The sequence below is a fragment of the Lonchura striata genome, chromosome W (assembly GCF_050655825.1).
Source record: "Lonchura striata isolate lonStrDom1 chromosome W, ASM5065582v1, whole genome shotgun sequence".
NCBI lineage: Eukaryota > Metazoa > Chordata > Aves > Passeriformes > Estrildidae > Lonchura > Lonchura striata.
In genome coordinates, this window is record NC_140743.1 from 34,005,141 (window position 1) to 34,032,217 (window position 27,077).

Below are 27,077 nucleotides of genomic sequence, written 5' to 3' on the forward strand. Positions count from 1 at the left end.
GGCCCCTGGGCACATCCTTTTTCCATTTTCCCTGGGAAAGAAAACTCAGCAGTCCAGGTTCCTGATGTCACTTTGTAGGGCTCCCTTGGGTCTATCAGGGCAGCACAAGTTTGAGGTGGGGACAACTTTGGTGTGGGGTCCATCCTTCGATATAAGGATTTTTTGCAGTCAGGGCCAGGGGCCCCTGGGCACATCCTTTTTCCATTTTCCCTGGGAAAGAAAACTCAGCAGTCCAGGTTCCTGATTTCAGTTTGTAGGGCTCCCTTGGGTCTATCAGGGCAGCACAAGTTTGAGGTGGGGACAACTTCGGTGTGGGGTCCATCCTTCGATATAAGGATTTTTTGCAGTCAGGGCCAGGGGCCCCTGGGCACATCCTTTTTCCATTTTCCCTGGGAAAGAAAACTCAGCAGTCCAGGTTCCTGATGTCAGTTTGTAGGGCTCCCTTGGGTCTATCAGGGCAGCACAAGTTTGAGGTGGGGAAAACTTCGGTGTGGGGTCCATCCTTCGATATAAGGATTTTTTGCAGTCAGGGTATGGGGCCCAGGGCCAGGGACCCCTGGGCACATCCTTTTTCCATTTTCCCTGGGAAAGAAAACTCAGCAGTCCAGGTTCCTGATGTCAGTTTGTAGGGCTCCCTTGGGTCTATCAGGGCAGTACAAGTTTGAGGTGGGGAACACTTTGGTGTGGGGTCCATCCTTCGATATATGGATTCTTTGCAGTCAGGGCCAGGGGCCCCTGGGCACATCCTTTTTCCATTTTCCCTGGGAAAGAAAACTCAGCAGTCCAGGTTCCTGATGTCAGTTTGTAGGGCTCCCTTGGGTCTATCAGGGCAGCACAAGTTTGAGGTGGGGACAACTTCGGTGTGGGCTCCATCCTTCGATATAAGGATTTTTTACAGTCAGGGCCAGGGGCCCCTGGGCACATCCTTTTTCCATTTTCCCTGGGAAAGAAAACTCAGCAGTCCAGGTTCCTGATGTCACTTTGTAGGGCTCCCTTGGGTCTATCAGGGCAGCACAAGTTTGAGGTGGGGACAACTTCGGTGTGGGCTCCATCCTTCGATATAAGGATTTTTTGTAGTGAGGCCCCAGCCCAGGGCCAGGGGCCCCTGAACACATCCTTTTTCCATTTTCCCTGGGAAAGAAAACTCAGCAGTCCAGGTTCCTGATGTCAGTTTGTAGGGCTCCCTTGGGTCTATCAGGGCAGCACAAGTTTGAGGTGGGGACAAATTCGGTGTGGGCTCCATCCTTCGATATAAGGATTTTTTGCAGTCAGGGCCAGGGGCCCCTGGGCACATCCTTTTTCCATTTTCCCTGGGAAAGAAAACTCAGCAGTCCAGGTTCCTGATGTCAGTTTGTAGGGCTCCCTTGGGTCTATCAGGGCAGCGCAAGTTTGAGGTGGGGACAACTTCGGTGTGCGCTCCATCCTTCGATATAAGGATTTTTTGCAGTGAGGCCCCAGCCCAGGGCCAGGGGCCCCTGGGCACATGCTTTGGCCATTTTCCGTAGGAAAGAAAACTCAGCAGTCCAGGTTCCTGATGTCAGTTTGGAGGGTTCCCTTGGGTCTATCAGAGCAGCACAAGTTTGAGGTGGGGACATCGTTGATGTGGGGTCCATCCTTTGATATAAGGATTTTTTGCAGTCAGGGCCAGGGGCCCCTGGGCACATCCTTTTTCCATTTTCCCTGGGAAAGAAAACTCAGCAGTCCAGGTTCCTGATGTCAGTTTGTAGGGCTCCCTTGGGTCTATCAGGGCAGCACAAGTTTGAGGTGGGGACAACTTCGGTGTGGGGTCCATCCTTCGATATAAGGATTTTTTGCAGTCAGGGTCAGGGGCCCCTGGCCATATCTTTTTTCCATTTTCCCTGGGAAAGAAAACTCAGCAGTCCAGGTTCCTGATGTCAGTTTGTAGGGCTCCCTTGGGTCTATCAGGGCAGCACAAGTTTGAGGTGGGGAAAACTTCGGTGTGGGGTCCATCCTTCGATATAAGGATTTTTTGCAGTCAGGGTCAGGGGCCCCTGGCCATATCTTTTTCCATTTTCCCTGGGAAAGAAAACTCAGCAGTCCAGGTTCCTGATGTCAGTTTGTAGGGCTCCCTTGGGTCTATCAGGGCAGAACAAGTTTGAGGTGGGGACAACTTTGGTGTGGGGTCCATCCTTCGATATAAGGATTTTTTGTAGTGAGGCCCCAGCACAGGGCCAGGGGCCCCCGGGCACATCCTTTTTCCATTTTCCCTGGGAAAGAAAACTCAGCAGTCCAGGTTCCTGATGTCAGTTTGTAGGGCTCCCTTGGGTCTATTAGGGCAGCACAAGTTTGAGGTGGGGACAAGTTTGGTGTGGGGTCCATCCTTCGATATAAGGATTTTTTGCAGTCAGGGCCAGGGGCCCCTGGGCACATCCTTTTTCCATTTTCCCTGGGAAAGAAAACTCAGCAGTCCAGGTTCCTGATGTCAGTTTGTAGGGCTCCCTTGGGTCTATCAGGGCAGCACAAGTTTGAGGTGGGGACAAATTCGGTGTGGGCTCCATCCTTCGATATAAGGATTTTTTGCAGTCAGGGTCAGGGGCTCCTGGCCATATCATTTTTCCATTTTCCCTGGGAAAGAAAACTCAGCAGTCCAGGTTCCTGATGTCAGTTTGTAGGGCTCCCTTGGGTCTATCAGGGCAGCACAAGTTTGAGGTGGGGACAAATTCGGTGTGGGCTCCATCCTTCGATATAAGGATTTTTTGCAGTCAGGGCCAGGGGCCCCTGGGCACATCCTTTTTCCATTTTCCCTGGGAAAGAAAACTCAGCAGTCCAGGTTCCTGATGTCAGTTTGTAGGGCTCCCTTGGGTCTATCAGGGCAGCGCAAGTTTGAGGTGGGGACAACTTCGGTGTGCGCTCCATCCTTCGATATAAGGATTTTTTGCAGTGAGGCCCCAGGCCAGGGCCAGGGGCCCCTGGGCACATGCTTTGGCCATTTTCCGTAGGAAAGAAAACTCAGCAGTCCAGGTTCCTGATGTCAGTTTGTAGGGCTCCCTTGGGTCTATCAGGGCAGCACAAGTTTGAGGTGGGGACAACTTCGGTGTGGGGTCCATCCTTCGATATAAGGATTTTTTGCAGTCAGGGCCAGGGGACCCTGGGCACATCCTTTTTCCATTTTCCCTGGGAAAGAAAACTCAGCAGTCCAGGTTCCTGATGTCAGTTTGTAGGGCTCCCTTGGGTCTATCAGGGCAGCACAAGTTTGAGGTGGGGACAACTTCGGTGTGGGCTCCATCCTTCGATATAAGGATTTTTTGCAGTGAGGCCCCAGCCCAGGGCCAGGGGCCCCATGGCACATCCTTTTTCCATTTTCCCTGGGAAAGAAAACTCAGCAGTCCAGGTTCCTGATGTCAGTTTGTAGGGTTCCCTTGGGTCTATCAGAGCAGCACAAGTTTGAGGTGGGGACATCTTTGATGTGGGGTCCATCCTTTGATATAAGGATTTTTTGCAGTCAGGGCCAGGGGCCCCTGGGCACATCCTTTTTCCATTTTCCCTGGGAAAGAAAACTCAGCAGTCCAGGTTCCTGATGTCAGTTTGTAGGGCTCCCTTGGGTCTATCAGGGCAGCACAAGTTTGAGGTGGGGACAACTTCGGTGTGGGGTCCATCCTTCGATATAAGGATTTTTTGCAGTCAGGGTCAGGGGCCCCTGGCCATATCCTTTTTTCCATTTTCCCTGGGAAAGAAAACTCAGCAGTCCAGGTTCCTGATGTCAGTTTGTAGGGCTCCCTTGGGTCTATCAGGGCAGCACAAGTTTGAGATGGGGACAACTTCGGTGTGGGGTCCATCCTTCGATATAAGGATTTTTTGCAGTCAGGGCCAGGGGCCCCTGGGCACATCCTTTTTCCATTTTCCCTGGGAAAGAAAACTCAGCAGTCCAGGTTCCTGATGTCAGTTTGTAGGGCTCCCTTGGGTCTATCAGGGCAGCACAAGTTTGAGGTGGGGAAAACTTCGGTGTGGGGTCCATCCTTCGATATAAGGATTTTTTGCAGTCAGGGTATGGGGCCCAGGGCCAGGGGCCCCTGGGCACATCCTTTTTCCATTTTCCCTGGGAAAGAAAACTCAGCAGTCCAGGTTCCTGATGTCAGTTTGTAGGGCTCCCTTGGGTCTATCAGGGCAGTACAAGTTTGAGGTGGGGACAACTTCGGTGTGGGGTCCATCCTTCGATATATGGATTCTTTGCAGTCAGGGCCAGGGGCCCCTGGGCACATCCTTTTTCCATTTTCCCTGGGAAAGAAAACTCAGCAGTCCAGGTTCCTGATGTCAGTTTGTAGGGCTCCCTTGGGTCTATCAGGGCAGAACAAGTTTGAGGTGGGGACAACTTCGGTGTGGGGTCCATCCTTCGATATAAGGATTTTTTGTAGTGAGGCCCCAGCACAGGGCCAGGGGCCCCTGGGCACATCCTTTTTCCATTTTCCCTGGGAAAGAAAACTCAGCAGTCCAGGTTCCTGATGTCAGTTTGTAGGGCTCCCTTGGGTCTATTAGGGCAGCACAAGTTTGAGGTGGGGACAAGTTTGGTGTGGGGTCCATCCTTCGATATAAGGATTTTTTGCAGTCAGGGCCAGGGGCCCCTGGGCACATCCTTTTTCCATTTTCCCTGGGAAAGAAAACTCAGCAGTCCAGGTTCCTGATGTCAGTTTGTAGGGCTCCCTTGGGTCTATCAGGGCAGCACAAGTTTGAGGTGGGGACAAATTCGGTGTGGGCTCCATCCTTCGATATAAGGATTTTTTGCAGTCAGGGTCAGGGGCTCCTGGCCATATCATTTTTCCATTTTCCCTGGGAAAGAAAACTCAGCAGTCCAGGTTCCTGATGTCAGTTTGTAGGGCTCCCTTGGGTCTATCAGGGCAGCACAAGTTTGAGGTGGGGACAACTTCGGTGTGGGGTCCATCCTTCGATATAAGGATTTTTTACAGTCAGGGCCAGGGGCCCCTGGGCACATCCTTTTTCCATTTTCCCTGGGAAAGAAAACTCAGCAGTCCAGGTTCCTGATGTCACTTTGTAGGGCTCCCTTGGGTCTATCAGGGCAGCACGAGTTTGAGGTGGGGCAACTTCGGTGTGGGATCCATCCTTCGATATAAGGATTTTTTGTAGTGAGGCCCCAGCACAGGGCCAGGGGCCCCTGGGCACATCCTTTTTCCATTTTCCCTGGGAAAGAAAACTCAGCAGTCCAGGTTCCTGATGTCAGTTTGTAGGGCTCCCTTGGGTCTATCAGGGCAGCACAAGTTTGAGGTGGGGACAAATTCGGTGTGGGCTCCATCCTTCGATATAAGGATTTTTTGCAGTCAGGGCCAGGCGCCCCTGGGCACATCCTTTTTCCATTTTCCCTGGGAAAGAAAACTCAGCAGTCCAGGTTCCTGATGTCAGTTTGTAGGGCTCCCTTGGGTCTATCAGGGCAGCACAAGTTTGAGGTGGGGACAACTTCGGTGTGGGGTCCATCCTTCGATATAAGGATTCTTTGCAGTGTGACCCCAGCCCATGGCCAGGGGCCCCTGGGCACATCCTTATTCCATTTTCCCTGGGAAAGAAAACTCAGCAGTCCAGGTTCCTGATGTCAGTTTGTAGGGCTCCCTTGGGTCTATCAGGGCAGCACAAGTTTTAGGTGGGGACAACTTTGATGTGGGGTCCATCGTTCGATATAAGGATTTTTTGCAGTCAGGGCCAGGGGCCCCTGGGCACAACCTTTTTCCATTTTCCCTGGGAAAGAAAACTCAGCAGTCCAGGTTCCTGATGTCAGTTTGTAGGGTTCCCTTGGGTGTATCAGGGCAGCACAAGTTTGAGGTGGGGACAACTTTGGTGTGGGGTCCATCCTTCGATATAAGGATTTTTTGCAGTCAGGGCCAGGGGCCCCTGGGCACATCCTTTTTCCATTTTCCCTGGGAAAGAAAACTCAGCAGTCCAGGTTCCTGATGTCACTTTGTAGGGCTCCCTTGGGTCTATCAGGGCAGCACAAGTTTGAGGTGGGAACAACTTTGATGTGGGGTCCATCCTTAGATATAAGGATTTTTTGCAGTCAGGGCCAGGGGCCCCTGGGCACATCCTTTTTCCATTTTCCCTGGGAAAGAAAACTCAGCAGTCCAGGTTCCTGATGTCAGTTTGTAGGGTTCCCTTGGGTCTATCAGGGCAGCACAAGTTTGAGGTGGGAACAAATTCAGTGTGGGGTCCATCCTTCGATATAAGGATTTTTTGCAGTCAGGGCCAGGGGCCCCTGGGCACATCCTTTTTCCATTTTCCCTGGGAAAGAAAACTCAGCAGTCCAGGTTCCTGATGTCAGTTTGTAGGGCTCCCTTGGGTCTATCAGGGCAGTACAAGTTTGATGTAGGGAACACTTTGGTGTGGGGTCCATTCTTCGATATATGGATTCTTTGCGGTCAGGGCCAGGGGCCCCTGGGCACATCCTTTTTCCATTTTCCCTGGGAAAGAAAACTCAGCAGTCCAGGTTCCTGATGTCACTTTGTAGGGCTCCCTTGGGTCTATCAGGGCAGCACAAGTTTGAGGTGGGCACAACTTCGGTGTGGGGTCCATCCTTCGATATAAGGATTTTTTGTAGTGAGGCCCCAGCACAGGGCCAGGGGCCCCTGGGCACATCCTTTTTCCATTTTCCCAGGGAAAGAAAACTCAGCAGTCCAGGTTCCTGATGTCAGTTTGTAGGGCTCCCTTGGGTCTTTTAGGGCAGCACAAGTTTGAGGTGGGGACAAGTTTGGTGTGGGGTCCATCCTTCGATATAAGGATTTTTTGCAGTCAGGGCCAGGGGCCCCTGGGCACATCCTTTTTCCATTTTCCCTGGGAAAGAAAACTCAGCAGTCCAGGTTCCTGATGTCAGTTTGTAGGGCTCCCTTGGGTCTATCAGGGCAGCACAAGTTTGAGGTGGGGACAACTTCGGTGTGGGGTCCATCCTTCGATATAAGGATTTTTTACAGTCAGGGCCAGGGGCCCCTGGGCACATCCTTATTCCATTTTCCCTGGGAAAGAAAACTCAGCAGTCCAGGTTCCTGATGTCACTTTGTAGGGCTCCCTTGGGTCTATCAGGGCAGCACAAGTTTGACGTGGGGACAACTTCGGTGTGGGGTCCATCCTTCGATATAAGGATTTTTTGCAGTCAGGGCCAGGGGCCTCTGGGCACATCCTTTTTCCATTTTCCCTGGGAAAGAAAACTCAGCAGTCCAGGTTCCTGATGTCAGTTTGTAGGGCTCCCTTGGGTCTATCAGGGCAGCACAAGTTTGAGATGGGGACAACTTCGGTGTGGGGTCCATCCTTCGATATAAGGATTTTTTGCAGTCAGGGCCAGGGGCCCCTGGGCACATCCTTTTTCCATTTTCCCTGGGAAAGAAAACTCAGCAGTCCAGGTTCCTGATGTCAGTTTGTAGGGCTCCCTTGGGTCTATCAGGGCAGCACAAGTTTGAGATGGGGACAACTTCGGTGTGGGGTCCATCCTTCGATATAAGGATTTTTTGCAGTCAGGGCCAGGGGCCCCTGGGCACATCCTTTTTCCATTTTCCCTGGGAAAGAAAACTCAGCAGTCCAGGTTCCTGATGTCACTTTGTAGGGCTCCCTTGGGTCTATCAGGGCAGCACAAGTTTGAGGTGGGGACAACTTCGGTGTGGGATCCATCCTTCGATATAAGGATTTTTTGTAGTGAGGCCCCAGCCCAGGGCCAGGGGCCCCTGAACACATCCTTTTTCCATTTTCCCTGGGAAAGAAAACTCAGCAGTCCAGGTTCCTGATGTCAGTTTGTAGGGCTCCCTTGGGTCTATCAGGGCAGCACAAGTTTGAGGTGGGGACAAATTCGGTGTGGGCTCCATCCTTCGATATAAGGATTTTTTGCAGTCAGGGCCAGGGGCCCCTGGGCACATCCTTTTTCCATTTTCCCTGGGAAAGAAAACTCAGCAGTCCAGGTTCCTGATGTCAGTTTGTAGGGCTCCCTTGGGTCTATCAGGGCAGCGCAAGTTTGAGGTGGGGACAACTTCGGTGTGCGCTCCATCCTTCGATATAAGGATTTTTTGCAGTGAGGCCCCAGCCCAGGGCCAGGGGCCCCTGGGCACATGCTTTGGCCATTTTCCGTAGGAAAGAAAACTCAGCAGTCCAGGTTCCTGATGTCAGTTTGTAGGGCTCCCTTGGGTCTATCAGGGCAGCACAAGTTTGAGGTGGGGACAACTTCGGTGTGGGGTCCATCCTTCGATATAAGGATTTTTTGCAGTCAGGGCCAGGGGACCCTGGGCACATCCTTTTTCCATTTTCCCTGGGAAAGAAAACTCAGCAGTCCAGGTTCCTGATGTCAGTTTGTAGGGCTCCCTTGGGTCTATCAGGGCAGCACAAGTTTGAGGTGGGGACAACTTCGGTGTGGGCTCCATCCTTCGATATAAGGATTTTTTGCAGTGAGGCCCCAGCCCAGGGCCAGGGGCCCCATGGCACATCCTTTTTCCATTTTCCCTGGGAAAGAAAACTCAGCAGTCCAGGTTCCTGATGTCAGTTTGTAGGGTTCCCTTGGGTCTATCAGAGCAGCACAAGTTTGAGGTGGGGACATCTTTGATGTGGGGTCCATCCTTTGATATAAGGATTTTTTGCAGTCAGGGCCAGGGGCCCCTGGGCACATCCTTTTTCCATTTTCCCTGGGAAAGAAAACTCAGCAGTCCAGGTTCCTGATGTCAGTTTGTAGGGCTCCCTTGGGTCTATCAGGGCAGCACAAGTTTGAGGTGGGGACAACTTCGGTGTGGGGTCCATCCTTCGATATAAGGATTTTTTGCAGTCAGGGTCAGGGGCCCCTGGCCATATCTTTTTTCCATTTTCCCTGGGAAAGAAAACTCAGCAGTCCAGGTTCCTGATGTCAGTTTGTAGGGCTCCCTTGGGTCTATCAGGGCAGCACAAGTTTGAGATGGGGACAACTTCGGTGTGGGGTCCATCCTTCGATATAAGGATTTTTTGCAGTCAGGGTATGGGGCCCAGGGCCAGGGGCCCCTGGGCACATCCTTTTTCCATTTTCCCTGGGAAAGAAAACTCAGCAGTCCAGGTTCCTGATGTCAGTTTGTAGGGCTCCCTTGGGTCTATCAGGGCAGTACAAGTTTGAGGTGGGGACAACTTTGGTGTGGGGTCCATCCTTCGATATATGGATTCTTTGCAGTCAGGGCCAGGGGCCCCTGGGCACATCCTTTTTCCATTTTCCCTGGGAAAGAAAACTCAGCAGTCCAGGTTCCTGATGTCAGTTTGTAGGGCTCCCTTGGGTCTATCAGGGCAGAACAAGTTTGAGGTGGGGACAACTTTGGTGTGGGGTCCATCCTTCGATATAAGGATTTTTTGTAGTGAGGCCCCAGCACAGGGCCAGGGGCCCCCGGGCACATCCTTTTTCCATTTTCCCTGGGAAAGAAAACTCAGCAGTCCAGGTTCCTGATGTCAGTTTGTAGGGCTCCCTTGGGTCTATTAGGGCAGCACAAGTTTGAGGTGGGGACAAGTTTGGTGTGGGGTCCATCCTTCGATATAAGGATTTTTTGCAGTCAGGGCCAGGGGCCCCTGGGCACATCCTTTTTCCATTTTCCCTGGGAAAGAAAACTCAGCAGTCCAGGTTCCTGATGTCAGTTTGTAGGGCTCCCTTGGGTCTATCAGGGCAGCACAAGTTTGAGGTGGGGACAAATTCGGTGTGGGCTCCATCCTTCGATATAAGGATTTTTTGCAGTCAGGGTCAGGGGCTCCTGGCCATATCATTATTCCATTTTCCCTGGGAAAGAAAACTCAGCAGTCCAGGTTCCTGATGTCAGTTTGTAGGGCTCCCTTGGGTCTATCAGGGCAGCGCAAGTTTGAGGTGGGGACAACTTCGGTGTGCGCTCCATCCTTCGATATAAGGATTTTTTGCAGTGAGGCCCCAGCCCAGGGCCAGGGGCCCCTGGGCACATGCTTTGGCCATTTTCCGTAGGAAAGAAAACTCAGCAGTCCAGGTTCCTGATGTCAGTTTGTAGGGCTCCCTTGGGTCTATCAGGGCAGCACAAGTTTGAGGTGGGGACAACTTCGGTGTGGGGTCCATCCTTCGATATAAGGATTTTTTGCAGTCAGGGCCAGGGGACCCTGGGCACATCCTTTTTCCATTTTCCCTGGGAAAGAAAACTCAGCAGTCCAGGTTCCTGATGTCAGTTTGTAGGGCTCCCTTGGGTCTATCAGGGCAGCACAAGTTTGAGGTGGGGACAACTTCGGTGTGGGCTCCATCCTTCGATATAAGGATTTTTTGCAGTGAGGCCCCAGCCCAGGGCCAGGGGCCCCATGGCACATCCTTTTTCCATTTTCCCTGGGAAAGAAAACTCAGCAGTCCAGGTTCCTGATGTCAGTTTGTAGGGTTCCCTTGGGTCTATCAGGGCAGCACAAGTTTGAGGTGGGGAAAACTTCGGTGTGGGGTCCATCCTTCGATATAAGGATTTTTTGCAGTCAGGGTATGGGGCCCAGGGCCAGGGGCCCCTGGGCACATCCTTTTTCCATTTTCCCTGGGAAAGAAAACTCAGCAGTCCAGGTTCCTGATGTCAGTTTGTAGGGCTCCCTTGGGTCTATCAGGGCAGAACAAGTTTGAGGTGGGGACAACTTTGGTGTGGGGTCCATCCTTCGATATAAGGATTTTTTGTAGTGAGGCCCCAGCACAGGGCCAGGGGCCCCTGGGCACATCCTTTTTCCATTTTCCCTGGGAAAGAAAACTCAGCAGTCCAGGTTCCTGATGTCAGTTTGTAGGGCTCCCTTGGGTCTATTAGGGCAGCACAAGTTTGAGGTGGGGACAAGTTTGGTGTGGGGTCCATCCTTCGATATAAGGATTTTTTGCAGTCAGGGCCAGGGGCCCCTGGGCACATCCTTTTTCCATTTTCCCTGGGAAAGAAAACTCAGCAGTCCAGGTTCCTGATGTCAGTTTGTAGGGCTCCCTTGGGTCTATCAGGGCAGCACAAGTTTGAGGTGGGGACAAATTCGGTGTGGGCTCCATCCTTCGATATAAGGATTTTTTGCAGTCAGGGTCAGGGGCTCCTGGCCATATCCTTTTTCCATTTTCCCTGGGAAAGAAAACTCAGCAGTCCAGGTTCCTGATGTCACTTTGTAGGGCTCCCTTGGGTCTATCAGGGCAGCACGAGTTTGAGGTGGGGCAACTTCGGTGTGGGATCCATCCTTCGATATAAGGATTTTTTGTAGTGAGGCCCCAGCACAGGGCCAGGGGCCCCTGGGCACATCCTTTTTCCATTTTCCCTGGGAAAGAAAACTCAGCAGTCCAGGTTCCTGATGTCAGTTTGTAGGGCTCCCTTGGGTCTATCAGGGCAGCACAAGTTTGAGGTGGGGACAAATTCGGTGTGGGCTCCATCCTTCGATATAAGGATTTTTTGCAGTCAGGGCCAGGCGCCCCTGGGCACATCCTTTTTCCATTTTCCCTGGGAAAGAAAACTCAGCAGTCCAGGTTCCTGATGTCAGTTTGTAGGGCTCCCTTGGGTCTATCAGGGCAGCACAAGTTTGAGGTGGGGACAACTTCGGTGTGGGGTCCATCCTTCGATATAAGGATTCTTTGCAGTGTGACCCCAGCCCATGGCCAGGGGCCCCTGGGCACATCCTTATTCCATTTTCCCTGGGAAAGAAAACTCAGCAGTCCAGGTTCCTGATGTCAGTTTGTAGGGCTCCCTTGGGTCTATCAGGGCAGCACAAGTTTTAGGTGGGGACAACTTTGATGTGGGGTCCATCGTTCGATATAAGGATTTTTTGCAGTCAGGGCCAGGGGCCCCTGGGCACAACCTTTTTCCATTTTCCCTGGGAAACAAAACTCAGCAGTCCAGGTTCCTGATGTCAGTTTGTAGGGTTCCCTTGGGTGTATCAGGGCATCACAAGTTTGAGGTGGGGACAACTTTGGTGTGGGGTCCATCCTTCGATATAAGGATTTTTTGCAGTCAGGGCCAGGGGCCCCTGGGCACATCCTTTTTCCATTTTCCCTGGGAAAGAAAACTCAGCAGTCCAGGTTCCTGATGTCACTTTGTAGGGCTCCCTTGGGTCTATCAGGGCAGCACAAGTTTGAGGTGGGGACAACTTTGATGTGGGGTCCATCCTTCGATATAAGGATTTTTTGCAGTCAGGGCCAGGGGCCCCTGGGCACATCCTTTTTCCATTTTCCCTGGGAAAGAAAACTCAGCAGTCCAGGTTCCTGATGTCAGTTTGTAGGGTTCCCTTGGGTCTATCAGGGCAGCACAAGTTTGAGGTGGGGACAAATTCGGTGTGGGCTCCATCCTTCGATATAAGGATTTTTTGCAGTCAGGGTCAGGGGCTCCTGGCCATATCATTATTCCATTTTCCCTGGGAAAGAAAACTCAGCAGTCCAGGTTCCTGATGTCAGTTTGTAGGGCTCCCTTGGGTCTATCAGGGCAGCACAAGTTTGAGGTGGGGACAACTTCGGTGTGGGGTCATTCCTTCGATATAAGGATTTTTTACAGTCAGGGCCAGGGGCCCCTGGGCACATCCTTTTTCCATTTTCCCTGGGAAAGAAAACTCAGCAGTCCAGGTTCCTGATGTCACTTTGTAGGGCTCCTTTGGGTCTATCAGGGCAGCACGAGTTTGAGGTGGGGCAACTTCGGTGTGGGATCCATCCTTCGATATAAGGATTTTTTGTAGTGAGGCCCCAGCACAGGGCCAGGGGCCCCTGGGCACATCCTTTTTCCATTTTCCCTGGGAAAGAAAACTCAGCAGTCCAGGTTCCTGATGTCAGTTTGTAGGGCTCCCTTGGGTCTATCAGGGCAGCACAAGTTTGAGGTGGGGACAAATTCGGTGTGGGCTCCATCCTTCGATATAAGGATTTTTTGCAGTCAGGGCCAGGGGCCCCTGGGCACATCCTTTTTCCATTTTCCCTGGGAAAGAAAACTCAGCAGTCCAGGTTCCTGATGTCACTTTGTAGGGCTCCCTTGGGTCTATCAGGGCAGCACAAGTTTGAGGTGGGGACAACTTCGGTGTGGGATCCATCCTTCGATATAAGGATTTTTTGTAGTGAGGCCCCAGCCCAGGGCCAGGGGCCCCTGAACACATCCTTTTTCCATTTTCCCTGGGAAAGAAAACTCAGCAGTCCAGGTTCCTGATGTCAGTTTGTAGGGCTCCCTTGGGTCTATCAGGGCAGCACAAGTTTGAGGTGGGGACAAATTCGGTGTGGGCTCCATCCTTCGATATAAGGATTTTTTGCAGTCAGGGCCAGGGGCCCCTGGGCACATCCTTTTTCCATTTTCCCTGGGAAAGAAAACTCAGCAGTCCAGGTTCCTGATGTCAGTTTGTAGGGCTCCCTTGGGTCTATCAGGGCAGCGCAAGTTTGAGGTGGGGACAACTTCGGTGTGCGCTCCATCCTTCGATATAAGGATTTTTTGCAGTGAGGCCCCAGCCCAGGGCCAGGGGCCCCTGGGCACATGCTTTGGCCATTTTCCGTAGGAAAGAAAACTCAGCAGTCCAGGTTCCTGATGTCAGTTTGTAGGGCTCCCTTGGGTCTATCAGGGCAGCACAAGTTTGAGGTGGGGACAACTTCGGTGTGGGGTCCATCCTTCGATATAAGGATTTTTTGCAGTCAGGGCCAGGGGACCCTGGGCACATCCTTTTTCCATTTTCCCTGGGAAAGAAAACTCAGCAGTCCAGGTTCCTGATGTCAGTTTGTAGGGCTCCCTTGGGTCTATCAGGGCAGCACAAGTTTGAGGTGGGGACAACTTCGGTGTGGGCTCCATCCTTCGATATAAGGATTTTTTGCAGTGAGGCCCCAGCCCAGGGCCAGGGGCCCCATGGCACATCCTTTTTCCATTTTCCCTGGGAAAGAAAACTCAGCAGTCCAGGTTCCTGATGTCAGTTTGTAGGGTTCCCTTGGGTCTATCAGAGCAGCACAAGTTTGAGGTGGGGACATCTTTGATGTGGGGTCCATCCTTTGATATAAGGATTTTTTGCAGTCAGGGCCAGGGGCCCCTGGGCACATCCTTTTTCCATTTTCCCTGGGAAAGAAAACTCAGCAGTCCAGGTTCCTGATGTCAGTTTGTAGGGCTCCCTTGGGTCTATCAGGGCAGCACAAGTTTGAGGTGGGGACAACTTCGGTGTGGGGTCCATCCTTCGATATAAGGATTTTTTGCAGTCAGGGTCAGGGGCCCCTGGCCATATCTTTTTTCCATTTTCCCTGGGAAAGAAAACTCAGCAGTCCAGGTTCCTGATGTCAGTTTGTAGGGCTCCCTTGGGTCTATCAGGGCAGCACAAGTTTGAGATGGGGACAACTTCGGTGTGGGGTCCATCCTTCGATATAAGGATTTTTTGCAGTCAGGGCCAGGGGCCCCTGGGCACATCCTTTTTCCATTTTCCCTGGGAAAGAAAACTCAGCAGTCCAGGTTCCTGATGTCAGTTTGTAGGGCTCCCTTGGGTCTATCAGGGCAGTACAAGTTTGAGGTGGGGAAAACTTTGGTGTGGGGTCCATCCTTCGATATATGGATTCTTTGCAGTCAGGGCCAGGGGCCCCTGGGCACATCCTTTTTCCATTTTCCCTGGGAAAGAAAACTCAGCAGTCCAGGTTCCTGATGTCAGTTTGTAGGGCTCCCTTGGGTCTATCAGGGCAGTACAAGTTTGAGGTGGGGACAACTTTGGTGTGGGGTCCATCCTTCGATATATGGATTCTTTGCAGTCAGGGCCAGGGGCCCCTGGGCACATCCTTTTTCCATTTTCCCTGGGAAAGAAAACTCAGCAGTCCAGGTTCCTGATGTCAGTTTGTAGGGCTCCCTTGGGTCTATCAGGGCAGAACAAGTTTGAGGTGGGGACAACTTTGGTGTGGGGTCCATCCTTCGATATAAGGATTTTTTGTAGTGAGGCCCCAGCACAGGGCCAGGGGCCCCTGGGCACATCCTTTTTCCATTTTCCCTGGGAAAGAAAACTCAGCAGTCCAGGTTCCTGATGTCAGTTTGTAGGGCTCCCTTGGGTCTATTAGGGCAGCACAAGTTTGAGGTGGGCACAACTTCGGTGTGGGCTCCATCCTTCGATATAAGGATTTTTTGCTGTCAGGGCCAGGGGCCCCTGGGCACATCCTTTTTCCATTTTCCCTGGGAAAGAAAACTCAGCAGTCCAGGTTCCTGATGTCACTTTGTAGGGCTCCCTTGGGTCTATCAGGGCAGCACAAGTTTGAGGTGGGGACAACTTCGGTGTGGGATCCATCCTTCGATATAAGGATTTTTTGTAGTGAGGCCCCAGCCCAGGGCCAGGGGCCCCTGAACACATCCTTTTTCCATTTTCCCTGGGAAAGAAAACTCAGCAGTCCAGGTTCCTGATGTCAGTTTGTAGGGCTCCCTTGGGTCTATCAGGGCAGCACAAGTTTGAGGTGGGGACAAATTCGGTGTGGGCTCCATCCTTCGATATAAGGATTTTTTGCAGTCAGGGCCAGGGGCCCCTGGGCACATCCTTTTTCCATTTTCCCTGGGAAAGAAAACTCAGCAGTCCAGGTTCCTGATGTCAGTTTGTAGGGCTCCCTTGGGTCTATCAGGGCAGCGCAAGTTTGAGGTGGGGACAACTTCGGTGTGCGCTCCATCCTTCGATATAAGGATTTTTTGCAGTGAGGCCCCAGCCCAGGGCCAGGGGCCCCTGGGCACATGCTTTGGCCATTTTCCGTAGGAAAGAAAACTCAGCAGTCCAGGTTCCTGATGTCAGTTTGTAGGGCTCCCTTGGGTCTATCAGGGCAGCACAAGTTTGAGGTGGGGACAACTTCGGTGTGGGGTCCATCCTTCGATATAAGGATTTTTTGCAGTCAGGGCCAGGGGACCCTGGGCACATCCTTTTTCCATTTTCCCTGGGAAAGAAAACTCAGCAGTCCAGGTTCCTGATGTCAGTTTGTAGGGCTCCCTTGGGTCTATCAGGGCAGCACAAGTTTGAGGTGGGGACAACTTCGGTGTGGGCTCCATCCTTCGATATAAGGATTTTTTGCAGTGAGGCCCCAGCCCAGGGCCAGGGGCCCCATGGCACATCCTTTTTCCATTTTCCCTGGGAAAGAAAACTCAGCAGTCCAGGTTCCTGATGTCAGTTTGTAGGGTTCCCTTGGGTCTATCAGAGCAGCACAAGTTTGAGGTGGGGACATCTTTGATGTGGGGTCCATCCTTTGATATAAGGATTTTTTGCAGTCAGGGCCAGGGGCCCCTGGGCACATCCTTTTTCCATTTTCCCTGGGAAAGAAAACTCAGCAGTCCAGGTTCCTGATGTCAGTTTGTAGGGCTCCCTTGGGTCTATCAGGGCAGCACAAGTTTGAGGTGGGGACAACTTCGGTGTGGGGTCCATCCTTCGATATAAGGATTTTTTGCAGTCAGGGTCAGGGGCCCCTGGCCATATCTTTTTTCCATTTTCCCTGGGAAAGAAAACTCAGCAGTCCAGGTTCCTGATGTCAGTTTGTAGGGCTCCCTTGGGTCTATCAGGGCAGCACAAGTTTGAGATGGGGACAACTTCGGTGTGGGGTCCATCCTTCGATATAAGGATTTTTTGCAGTCAGGGCCAGGGGCCCCTGGGCACATCCTTTTTCCATTTTCCCTGGGAAAGAAAACTCAGCAGTCCAGGTTCCTGATGTCAGTTTGTAGGGCTCCCTTGGGTCTATCAGGGCAGTACAAGTTTGAGGTGGGGAAAACTTTGGTGTGGGGTCCATCCTTCGATATATGGATTCTTTGCAGTCAGGGCCAGGGGCCCCTGGGCACATCCTTTTTCCATTTTCCCTGGGAAAGAAAACTCAGCAGTCCAGGTTCCTGATGTCAGTTTGTAGGGCTCCCTTGGGTCTATCAGGGCAGTACAAGTTTGAGGTGGGGACAACTTTGGTGTGGGGTCCATCCTTCGATATATGGATTCTTTGCAGTCAGGGCCAGGGGCCCCTGGGCACATCCTTTTTCCATTTTCCCTGGGAAAGAAAACTCAGCAGTCCAGGTTCCTGATGTCAGTTTGTAGGGCTCCCTTGGGTCTATCAGGGCAGAACAAGTTTGAGGTGGGGACAACTTTGGTGTGGGGTCCATCCTTCGATATAAGGATTTTTTGTAGTGAGGCCCCAGCACAGGGCCAGGGGCCCCTGGGCACATCCTTTTTCCATTTTCCCTGGGAAAGAAAACTCAGCAGTCCAGGTTCCTGATGTCAGTTTGTAGGGCTCCCTTGGGTCTATTAGGGCAGCACAAGTTTGAGGTGGGGACAAGTTTGGTGTGGGGTCCATCCTTCGATATAAGGATTTTTTGCAGTCAGGGCCAGGGGCCCCTGGGCACATCCTTTTTCCATTTTCCCTGGGAAAGAAAACTCAGCAGTCCAGGTTCCTGATGTCAGTTTGTAGGGCTCCCTTGGGTCTATCAGGGCAGCACAAGTTTGAGGTGGGGACAAATTCGGTGTGGGCTCCATCCTTCGATATAAGGATTTTTTGCAGTCAGGGTCAGGGGCTCCTGGCCATATCATTTTTCCATTTTCCCTGGGAAAGAAAACTCAGCAGTCCAGGTTCCTGATGTCAGTTTGTAGGGCTCCCTTGGGTCGATCAGGGCAGCACAAGTTTGAGGTGGGGACAACTTCGGTGTGGGGTCCATCCTTCGATATAAGGATTTTTTACAGTCAGGGCCAGGGGCCCCTGGGCACATCCTTTTTCCATTTTCCCTGGGAAAGAAAACTCAGCAGTCCAGGTTCCTGATGTCACTTTGTAGGGCTCCCTTGGGTCTATCAGGGCAGCACGAGTTTGAGGTGGGGCAACTTCGGTGTGGGATCCATCCTTCGATATAAGGATTTTTTGTAGTGAGGCCCCAGCACTGGGCCAGGGGCCCCTGGGCACATCCTTTTTCCATTTTCCCTGGGAAAGAAAACTCAGCAGTCCAGGTTCCTGATGTCAGTTTGTAGGGCTCCCTTGGGTCTATCAGGGCAGCACAAGTTTGAGGTGGGGACAAATTCGGTGTGGGCTCCATCCTACGATATAAGGATTTTTTGCAGTCAGGGCCAGGCGCCCCTGGGCACATCCTTTTTCCATTTTCCCTGGGAAAGAAAACTCAGCAGTCCAGGTTCCTGATGTCAGTTTGTAGGGCTCCCTTGGGTCTATCAGGGCAGCACAAGTTTGAGGTGGGGACAACTTCGGTGTGGGGTCCATCCTTCGATATAAGGATTCTTTGCAGTGTGACCCCAGCCCATGGCCAGGGGCCCCTGGGCACATCCTTATTCCATTTTCCCTGGGAAAGAAAACTCAGCAGTCCAGGTTCCTGATGTCAGTTTGTAGGGCTCCCTTGGGTCTATCAGGGCAGCACAAGTTTTAGGTGGGGACAACTTTGATGTGGGGTCCATCGTTCGATATAAGGATTTTTTGCAGTCAGGGCCAGGGGCCCCTGGGCACAACCTTTTTCCATTTTCCCTGGGAAACAAAACTCAGCAGTCCAGGTTCCTGATGTCAGTTTGTAGGGTTCCCTTGGGTGTATCAGGGCAGCACAAGTTTGAGGTGGGGACAACTTTGGTGTGGGGTCCATCCTTCGATATAAGGATTTTTTGCAGTCAGGGCCAGGGGCCCCTGGGCACATCCTTTTTCCATTTTCCCTGGGAAAGAAAACTCAGCAGTCCAGGTTCCTGATGTCACTTTGTAGGGCTCCCTTGGGTCTATCAGGGCAGCACAAGTTTGAGGTGGGAACAACTTTGATGTGGGGTCCATCCTTCGATATAAGGATTTTTTGCAGTCAGGGGCAGGGGCCCCTGGGCACATCCTTTTTCCATTTTCCCTGGGAAAGAAAACTCAGCAGTCCAGGTTCCTGATGTCAGTTTGTAGGGTTCCCTTGGGTCTATCAGGGCAGCACAAGTTTGAGGTGGGGACAAATTCGGTGTGGGCTCCATCCTTCGATATAAGGATTTTTTGCAGTCAGGGTCAGGGGCTCCTGGCCATATCATTATTCCATTTTCCCTGGGAAAGAAAACTCAGCAGTCCAGGTTCCTGATGTCAGTTTGTAGGGCTCCCTTGGGTCTATCAGGGCAGCACAAGTTTGAGGTGGGGACAACTTCGGTGTGGGGTCATTCCTTCGATATAAGGATTTTTTACAGTCAGGGCCAGGGGCCCCTGGGCACATCCTTTTTCCATTTTCCCTGGGAAAGAAAACTCAGCAGTCCAGGTTCCTGATGTCACTTTGTAGGGCTCCTTTGGGTCTATCAGGGCAGCACGAGTTTGAGGTGGGGCAACTTCGGTGTGGGATCCATCCTTCGATATAAGGATTTTTTGTAGTGAGGCCCCAGCACAGGGCCAGGGGCCCCTGGGCACATCCTTTTTCCATTTTCCCTGGGAAAGAAAACTCAGCAGTCCAGGTTCCTGATGTCAGTTTGTAGGGCTCCCTTGGGTCTATCAGGGCAGCACAAGTTTGAGGTGGGGACAAATTCGGTGTGGGCTCCATCCTTCGATATAAGGATTTTTTGCAGTCAGGGCCAGGGGCCCCTGGGCACATCCTTTTTCCATTTTCCCTGGGAAAGAAAACTCAGCAGTCCAGGTTCCTGATGTCACTTTGTAGGGCTCCCTTGGGTCTATCAGGGCAGCACAAGTTTGAGGTGGGGACAACTTCGGTGTGGGATCCATCCTTCGATATAAGGATTTTTTGTAGTGAGGCCCCAGCCCAGGGGCAGGGGCCCCTGAACACATCCTTTTTCCATTTTCCCTGGGAAAGAAAACTCAGCAGTCCAGGTTCCTGATGTCAGTTTGTAGGGCTCCCTTGGGTCTATCAGGGCAGCACAAGTTTGAGGTGGGGACAAATTCGGTGTGGGCTCCATCCTTCGATATAAGGATTTTTTGCAGTCAGGGCCAGGGGCCCCTGGGCACATCCTTTTTCCATTTTCCCTGGGAAAGAAAACTCAGCAGTCCAGGTTCCTGATGTCAGTTTGTAGGGCTCCCTTGGGTCTATCAGGGCAGCGCAAGTTTGAGGTGGGGACAACTTCGGTGTGCGCTCCATCCTTCGATATAAGGATTTTTTGCAGTGAGGCCCCAGCCCAGGGCCAGGGGCCCCTGGGCACATGCTTTGGCCATTTTCCGTAGGAAAGAAAACTCAGCAGTCCAGGTTCCTGATGTCAGTTTGTAGGGCTCCCTTGGGTCTATCAGGGCAGCACAAGTTTGAGGTGGGGACAAGTTCGGTGTGGGGTCCATCCTTCGATATAAGGATTTTTTGCAGTCAGGGCCAGGGGACCCTGGGCACATCCTTTTTCCATTTTCCCTGGGAAAGAAAACTCAGCAGTCCAGGTTCCTGATGTCAGTTTGTAGGGCTCCCTTGGGTCTATCAGGGCAGCACAAGTTTGAGGTGGGGACAACTTCGGTGTGGGCTCCATCCTTCGATATAAGGATTTTTTGCAGTGAGGCCCCAGCACAGGGCCAGGGGCCCCTGGGCACATCCTTTTTCCATTTTCCCTGGGAAAGAAAACTCAGCAGTCCAGGTTCCTGATGTCAGTTTGTAGGGTTCCCTTGGGTCTATCAGAGCAGCACAAGTTTGAGGTGGGGACATCTTTGATGTGGGGTCCATCCTTTGATATAAGGATTTTTTGCAGTCAGGGCCAGGGGCCCCTGGGCACATCCTTTTTCCATTTTCCCTGGGAAAGAAAACTCAGCAGTCCAGGTTCCTGATGTCAGTTTGTAGGGCTCCCTTGGGTCTATCAGGGCAGCACAAGTTTGAGGTGGGGACAACTTCGGTGTGGGGTCCATCCTTCGATATAAGGATTTTTTGCAGTCAGGGTCAGGGGCCCCTGGCCATATCTTTTTTCCATTTTCCCTGGGAAAGAAAACTCAGCAGTCCAGGTTCCTGATGTCAGTTTGTAGGGCTCCCTTAGGTCTATCAGGGCAGCACAAGTTTGAGATGGGGACAACTTCGGTGTGGGGTCCATCCTTCGATATAAGGATTTTTTGCAGTCAGGGTCAGGGGCTCCTGGCCATATCATTTTTCCATTTTCCCTGGGAAAGAAAACTCAGCAGTCCAGGTTCCTGATGTCAGTTTGTAGGGCTCCCTTGGGTCTATCAGGGCAGCACAAGTTTGAGGTGGGGACAACTTCGGTGTGGGGTCCATCCTTCGATATAAGGATTTTTTACAGTCAGGGCCAGGGGCCCCTGGGCACATCCTTTTTCCATTTTCCCTGGGAAAGAAAACTCAGCAGTCCAGGTTCCTGATGTCACTTTGTAGGGCTCCCTTGGGTCTATCAGGGCAGCACGAGTTTGAGGTGGGGCAACTTCGGTGTGGGATCCATCCTTCGATATAAGGATTTTTTGTAGTGAGGCCCCAGCACTGGGCCAGGGGCCCCTGGGCACATCCTTTTTCCATTTTCCCTGGGAAAGAAAACTCAGCAGTCCAGGTTCCTGATGTCAGTTTGTAGGGCTCCCTTGGGTCTATCAGGGCAGCACAAGTTTGAGGTGGGGACAAATTCGGTGTGGGCTCCATCCTTCGATATAAGGATTTTTTGCAGTCAGGGCCAGGCGCCCCTGGGCACATCCTTTTTCCATTTTCCCTGGGAAAGAAAACTCAGCAGTCCAGGTTCCTGATGTCAGTTTGTAGGGCTCCCTTGGGTGTATCAGGGCAGCACAAGTTTGAGGTGGGGACAACTTCGGTGTGGGATCCATCCTTCGATATAAGGATTTTTTGTAGTGAGGCCCCAGCCCAGGGGCAGGGGCCCCTGAACACATCCTTTTTCCATTTTCCCTGGGAAAGAAAACTCAGCAGTCCAGGTTCCTGATGTCAGTTTGTAGGGCTCCCTTGGGTCTATCAGGGCAGCACAAGTTTGAGGTGGGGACAAATTCGGTGTGGGCTCCATCCTTCGATATAAGGATTTTTTGCAGTCAGGGCCAGGGGCCCCTGGGCACATCCTTTTTCCATTTTCCCTGGGAAAGAAAACTCAGCAGTCCAGGTTCCTGATGTCAGTTTGTAGGGCTCCCTTGGGTCTATCAGGGCAGCGCAAGTTTGAGGTGGGGACAACTTCGGTGTGCGCTCCATCCTTCGATATAAGGATTTTTTGCAGTGAGGCCCCAGCCCAGGGCCAGGGGCCCCTGGGCACATGCTTTGGCCATTTTCCGTAGGAAAGAAAACTCAGCAGTCCAGGTTCCTGATGTCAGTTTGTAGGGCTCCCTTGGGTCTATCAGGGCAGCACAAGTTTGAGGTGGGGACAACTTCGGTGTGGGGTCCATCCTTCGATATAAGGATTTTTTGCAGTCAGGGCCAGGGGACCCTGGGCACATCCTTTTTCCATTTTCCCTGGGAAAGAAAACTCAGCAGTCCAGGTTCCTGATGTCAGTTTGTAGGGCTCCCTTGGGTCTATCAGGGCAGCACAAGTTTGAGGTGGGGACAACTTCGGTGTGGGCTCCATCCTTCGATATAAGGATTTTTTGCAGTGAGGCCCCAGCACAGGGCCAGGGGCCCCTGGGCACATCCTTTTTCCATTTTCCCTGGGAAAGAAAACTCAGCAGTCCAGGTTCCTGATGTCAGTTTGTAGGGTTCCCTTGGGTCTATCAGAGCAGCACAAGTTTGAGGTGGGGACATCTTTGATGTGGGGTCCATCCTTTGATATAAGGATTTTTTGCAGTCAGGGCCAGGGGCCCCTGGGCACATCCTTTTTCCATTTTCCCTGGGAAAGAAAACTCAGCAGTCCAGGTTCCTGATGTCAGTTTGTAGGGCTCCCTTGGGTCTATCAGGGCAGCACAAGTTTGAGGTGGGGACAACTTCGGTGTGGGGTCCATCCTTCGATATAAGGATTTTTTGCAGTCAGGGTCAGGGGCCCCTGGCCATATCTTTTTTCCATTTTCCCTGGGAAAGAAAACTCAGCAGTCCAGGTTCCTGATGTCAGTTTGTAGGGCTCCCTTGGGTCTATCAGGGCAGCACAAGTTTGAGATGGGGACAACTTCGGTGTGGGGTCCATCCTTCGATATAAGGATTTTTTTGCAGTCAGGGCCAGGGGCCCCTGGGCACATCCTTTTTCCATTTTCCCTGGGAAAGAAAACTCAGCAGTCCAGGTTCCTGATGTCAGTTTGTAGGGCTCCCTTGGGTCTATCAGGGCAGTACAAGTTTGAGGTGGGGAAAACTTTGGTGTGGGGTCCATCCTTCGATATATGGATTCTTTGCAGTCAGGGCCAGGGGCCCCTGGGCACATCCTTTTTCCATTTTCCCTGGGAAAGAAAACTCAGCAGTCCAGGTTCCTGATGTCAGTTTGTAGGGCTCCCTTGGGTCTATCAGGGCAGTACAAGTTTGAGGTGGGGACAACTTTGGTGTGGGGTCCATCCTTCGATATATGGATTCTTTGCAGTCAGGGCCAGGGGCCCCTGGGCACATCCTTTTTCCATTTTCCCTGGGAAAGAAAACTCAGCAGTCCAGGTTCCTGATGTCAGTTTGTAGGGCTCCCTTGGGTCTATCAGGGCAGAACAAGTTTGAGGTGGGGACAACTTTGGTGCGGGGTCCATCCTTCGATATAAGGATTTTTTGTAGTGAGGCCCCAGCACAGGGCCAGGGGCCCCTGGGCACATCCTTTTTCCATTTTCCCTGGGAAAGAAAACTCAGCAGTCCAGGTTCCTGATGTCAGTTTGTAGGGCTCCCTTGGGTCTATTAGGGCAGCACAAGTTTGAGGTGGGGACAAGTTTGGTGTGGGGTCCATCCTTCGATATAAGGATTTTTTGCAGTCAGGGCCAGGGGCCCCATGGCACATCCTTTTTCCATTTTCCCTGGGAAAGAAAACTCAGCAGTCCAGGTTCCTGATGTCAGTTTGTAGGGCTCCCTTGGGTCTATCAGGGCAGCACAAGTTTGAGGTGGGGACAAATTCGGTGTGGGCTCCATCCTTCGATATAAGGATTTTTTGCAGTCAGGGTCAGGGGCTCCTGGCCATATCATTTTTCCATTTTCCCTGGGAAAGAAAACTCAGCAGTCCAGGTTCCTGATGTCAGTTTGTAGGGCTCCGTTGGGTCTATCAGGGCAGCACAAGTTTGAGGTGGGGACAACTTCGGTGTGGGGTCCATCCTTCGATATAAGGATTTTTTACAGTCAGGGCCAGGGGCCCCTGGGCACATCCTTTTTCCATTTTCCCTGGGAAAGAAAACTCAGCAGTCCAGGTTCCTGATGTCACTTTGTAGGGCTCCCTTGGGTCTATCAGGGCAGCACGAGTTTGAGGTGGGGCAACTTCGGTGTGGGATCCATCCTTCGATATAAGGATTTTTTGTAGTGAGGCCCCAGCACAGGGCCAGGGGCCCCTGGGCACATCCTTTTTCCATTTTCCCTGGGAAAGAAAACTCAGCAGTCCAGGTTCCTGATGTCAGTTTGTAGGGCTCCCTTGGGTCTATCAGGGCAGCACAAGTTTGAGGTGGGGACAAATTCGGTGTGGGCTCCATCCTTCGATATAAGGATTTTTTGCAGTCAGGGCCAGGCGCCCCTGGGCACATCCTTTTTCCATTTTCCCTGGGAAAGAAAACTCAGCAGTCCAGGTTCCTGATGTCAGTTTGTAGGGCTCCCTTGGGTCTATCAGGGCAGCACAAGTTTGAGGTGGGGACAACTTCGGTGTGGGGTCCATCCTTCGATATAAGGATTCTTTGCAGTGTGACCCCAGCCCATGGCCAGGGGCCCCTGGGCACATCCTTATTCCATTTTCCCTGGGAAAGAAAACTCAGCAGTCCAGGTTCCTGATGTCAGTTTGTAGGGCTCCCTTGGGTCTATCAGGGCAGCACAAGTTTTAGGTGGGGACAACTTTGATGTGGGGTCCATCGTTCGATATAAGGATTTTTTGCAGTCAGGGCCAGGGGCCCCTGGGCACAACCTTTTTCCATTTTCCCTGGGAAACAAAACTCAGCAGTCCAGGTTCCTGATGTCAGTTTGTAGGGTTCCCTTGGGTGTATCAGGGCAGCACAAGTTTGAGGTGGGGACAACTTTGGTGTGGGGTCCATCCTTCGATATAAGGATTTTTTGCAGTCAGGGCCAGGGGCCCCTGGGCACATCCTTTTTCCATTTTCCCTGGGAAAGAAAACTCAGCAGTCCAGGTTCCTGATGTCAGTTTGTAGGGCTCCCTTGGGTCTATCAGGGCAGCGCAAGTTTGAGGTGGGGACAACTTCGGTGTGCGCTCCATCCTTCGATATAAGGATTTTTTGCAGTCAGGGCCAGGGGCCCCTGGGCACATCCTTTTTCCATTTTCCCTGGGAAAGAAAACTCAGCAGTCCAGGTTCCTGATGTCAGTTTGTAGGGTTCCCTTGGGTCTATCAGGGCAGCACAAGTTTGAGGTGGGAACAAATTCAGTGTGGGGTCCATCCTTCGATATAAGGATTTTTTGCAGTCAGGGCCAGGGGCCCCTGGGCACATCCTTTTTCCATTTTCCCTGGGAAAGAAAACTCAGCAGTCCAGGTTCCTGATGTCAGTTTGTAGGGCTCCCTTGGGTCTATCAGGGCAGTACAAGTTTGATGTGGGGAACACTTTGGTGTGGGGTCCATTCTTCGATATATGGATTCTTTGCGGTCAGGGCCAGGGGCCCCTGGGCACATCCTTTTTCCATTTTCCCTGGGAAAGAAAACTCAGCAGTCCAGGTTCCTGATGTCACTTTGTAGGGCTCCCTTGGGTCTATCAGGGCAGCACAAGTTTGAGGTGGGCACAACTTCGGTGTGGGGTCCATCCTTCGATATAAGGATTTTTTGTAGTGAGGCCCCAGCACAGGGCCAGGGGCCCCTGGGCACATCCTTTTTCCATTTTCCCTGGGAAAGAAAACTCAGCAGTCCAGGTTCCTGATGTCAGTTTGTAGGGCTCCCTTGGGTCTATCAGGGCAGCACAAGTTTGAGGTCGGGACAACTTCGGTGTGGGGTCCATCCTTCGATATAAGGATTTTTTGCAGTCAGGGCCAGGGGCCCCTGGGCACATCCTTTTTCCATTTTCCCTGGGAAAGAAAACTCAGCAGTCCAGGTTCCTGATGTCAGTTTGTAGGGCTCCCTTGGGTCTATCAGGGCAGCACAAGTTTGAGGTGGGGACAACTTCGGTGTGGGGTCCATCCTTCGATATAAGGATTTTTTACAGTCAGGGCCAGGGGCCCCTGGGCACATCCTTATTCCATTTTCCCTGGGAAAGAAAACTCAGCAGTCCAGGTTCCTGATGTCACTTTGTAGGGCTCCCTTGGGTCTATCAGGGCAGCACAAGTTTGAGGTGGGGACAACTTCGGTGTGGGGTCCATCCTTCGATATAAGGATTTTTTACAGTCAGGGCCAGGGGCCCCTGGGCACATCCTTTTTCCATTTTCCCTGGGAAAGAAAACTCAGCAGTCCAGGTTCCTGATGTCACTTTGTAGGGCTCCCTTGGGTCTATCAGGGCAGCACAAGTTTGAGGTGGGGACAACTTCGGTGTGGGATCCATCCTTCGATATAAGGATTTTTTGTAGTGAGGCCCCAGCACAGGGCCAGGGGCCCCTGGGCACATCCTTTTTCCATTTTCCCTGGGAAAGAAAACTCAGCAGTCCAGGTTCCTGATGTCAGTTTGTAGGGCTCCCTTGGGTCTATCAGGGCAGCACAAGTTTGAGGTGGGGACAAATTCGGTGTGGGCTCCATCCTTCGATATAAGGATTTTTTGCAGTCAGGGCCAGGGGCCCCTGGGCACACCCTTTTTCCATTTTCCCTGGGAAAGAAAACTCAGCAGTCCAGGTTCCTGATGTCAGTTTGTAGGGCTCCCTTGGGTCTATCAGGGCAGCACAAGTTTGAGATGGGGACAACTTCGGTGTGGGGTCCATCTTTGGATATAAGGATTCTTTGCAGTGTGACCCCAGCCCATGGCCAGGGGCCCCTGGGCACATCCTTATTCCATTTTCCCTGGGAAAGTAAACTCAGCAGTCCAGGTTCCTGATGTCAGTTTGTAGGGCTCCCTTGGGTCTATCAGGGCAGCACAAGTTTTAGGTGGGGACAACTTTGATGTGGGGTCCATCCTTCGATATAAGGATTTTTTGCAGTCAGGGCCAGGGGCCCCTGGGCACATCCTTTTTCCATTTTCCCTGGGAAAGAAAACTCAGCAGTCCAGGTTCCTGATGTCAGTTTGTAGGGTTCCCTTGGGTGTATCAGGGCAGCACAAGTTTGAGGTGGGGACAACTTTGGTGTGGGGTCCATCCTTCGATATAAGGATTTCTTGCAGTCAGGGCCAGGGGCCCCTGGGCACATCCTT